We start from the raw sequence: 2,514 nt of genomic DNA on the forward strand, positions 1-2,514 counted from the left end.
CTTATCCGGGAGTGCTTGCTTTCGTCCAGACAAAGAGTTAAACAACAGGTGGAAAGAAGCGCAGAGATGCTTGGAGAGATAGATGAGAGAGAATCGGCTAAACAGGAAGAGGAAGAATTAAGTGGTAGTGATTTAGAAAGCCTGTGCTCAGGGGAGGAATTGCAAAACAAGGGACCACCGCCTGTAATTCAGCAGTCTATACCTCAGTGTGAGGAGCCAAGAGCCAGCCTCCTCTGATCTGTCCGCAAGTTAGCTAAAAGAATAGAAGCATTAGAAATGGGGGATGCGTGGGGTTTTCCAGTGTTTGGGGATCAAAATCAGGCAAGATTTCATCAACCAAAGATTTTAAAACCGTTAAACAGCTAAAGGAATCCATTATGGCTTATGGACCCCAGGCGCCTTTCACTATTAGTATATTAGACTCATTGGAATTTAAATTTGGTTCCCGATGATTGGAAAAGATTATGTAAGGCACTGCTGAGTGGAGGACAATATTTGGATTGTAAGATTCCCAAGGATAGACTTGCTATAGTTCTTACTTTAAATTTTTTAACTCTTGATGCTGAAGGGTGTTTTGCAAGAGATAGACATTTTAATCCTTCTAGAAGTCATAAACCTTTAGTATTGTGGAAAGATAGTTTTTCTGGAAACTGGAAAGGACCAGACCCTGTTCTCATGTGGGGGTGAGGAAGTGTTTGTGTTGTTCCACAGGATGCTGACAGTCCCATTTGGGTGCTGGAGAAACTGATACGTCAGATGGTGGAGGTTCCTCAGAAGCATGTCGGTCAAGATGAAGGCTCTTCTACTTAGCACGAGTACGGTTACCGAATGAATCCACGTGGCAATGATGCACGACCCTATCAACATCGCTGAGGACCACGCTGCTGGGAACCTGAACAATCTTGGCCACCCTCCTGGACTGATGTCAAGGATCCTCAAGAGGTAATTTTGTGGCTCAGTCATCTTTTATTTTAAAATCCAACTGAGGTCTGGAATTGTTATGCTTAATTGACAAGTTGATTTATTGCAAGAACAATTGAATATTGTGGAGTAGGTGATGAGCACCTCTTGTGTAGCTGCCTATTCCGGATTTTGAACTTGGACATAACATGGAATGCTCAGGTCAATAACTTGACGGCCTCTTTACGTACACAAATAATCAGACACATGTTTATATTCCAACCTTGGGTGATTGGACATCTTTATTTAAAACTGTTTTGGGATTTGGTCAAAGGTGGGCAGGATTGATTGGCTTGTTTTTTGTTTTTGTTTTTTTTTTTGCCAGTCCTGGGCTTGAGCTCAGGGCCTGAGCACTGTCCTTGGACTTTCTCAAGGCTAGAGCTCTACCACTTGAGCCTCAGCACCACTTCCAGCTTTTTTCTATATATGTGGTACCAAGGAATCGAACCTGGGTCTTCATGCATGCAAGGCAAGCACTTTAACCACTAGGCCAAACTCCCAGCCCAAAGGGTTTGTTTTTATGTGTTATAATTGTAATATGTCTATATTGCTTGTGTAAAATAATGCAAAGTCAACGTAGACAGCGAATGCTGATATAACAGGTCTTTGCTGCCATGGATACAGGTGCCTTCCCTCAGGTCTGGCTTGTCTAAATGGATGGCTGGTAATCAGAGATGGGTAAGTCCCAGTTGTTAGCCTATCAACCTAAGGCAGGAGCCAAGTAAAAAGTACTTGGTGATCCCATGATGGGTAAGAAGACTAAGAGCTTGGAGACACCTAAGACAGGCACAGTTGATCTGATATGATGGTAGCCCCACATATCCTATGTCTTCTTTTTTCCTTTCTTTCCTAAAGTAAAAAGGGGGAGATGTTGGAGACCATTGCTTTCAGCACCTGGGAGCTTGCCAATGAGTCATTACTTGCTGACCAGGAAGTTTCTTTGCATTTGTTGATTTGTTTCTTCCGTGTTTGTGGATAGAGTGGATCGCTAGATTTCTTCCAGGTTTGTTTGCTGCTTTGCAGATGACCTTTACTGTGACTGGATGCTTAAGGATATAAATAGTGTGGGGTTTGCGGGGAAGGGAAGAAGGGACAAAAGACAGAGAAGGGAGAGGAGAGAGGAGAGAGGCAGAGAAGAAAGGAGAGAGAAATAAATGACCTCTGCTTGCAGTGATTTGAGTCTGTGATCATTCCCAGTATGCCTCCGAAGTGATGTGTCATTGTGGTGGGCAGAGATAATCAGGAAATCCACTTTCTGGCCTGAATTACAGCTGAAGAATTCTTTTTTCTTTTTTTTTGGCCAGTCCTGGGCTTGAGCTCGGGGCCTGAGCAATGTCCTTGGACTTTCTCCAGGCTAGAGCTCTACCACTTGAGCCTCAGCACCACTTCCGGCTTTTTTCTATTTATGTGGTACCAAGGAATCGAACCCGGGTCTTCATGCATGCTAGGCAAGCACTTTAACCACTAGGCCAAACTCCTGGCCCTACAGTTGAAGAATTCTAATTTGCCTCTTAAAATATTTTTCTGCAGCATTTTGAATATATATTGGGTTAA

The sequence above is a fragment of the Megascapheus bottae genome, chromosome 4 (assembly GCF_031878675.1).
Source record: "Megascapheus bottae isolate mThoBot1 chromosome 4, mThoBot2.hap1, whole genome shotgun sequence".
NCBI lineage: Eukaryota > Metazoa > Chordata > Mammalia > Rodentia > Geomyidae > Megascapheus > Megascapheus bottae.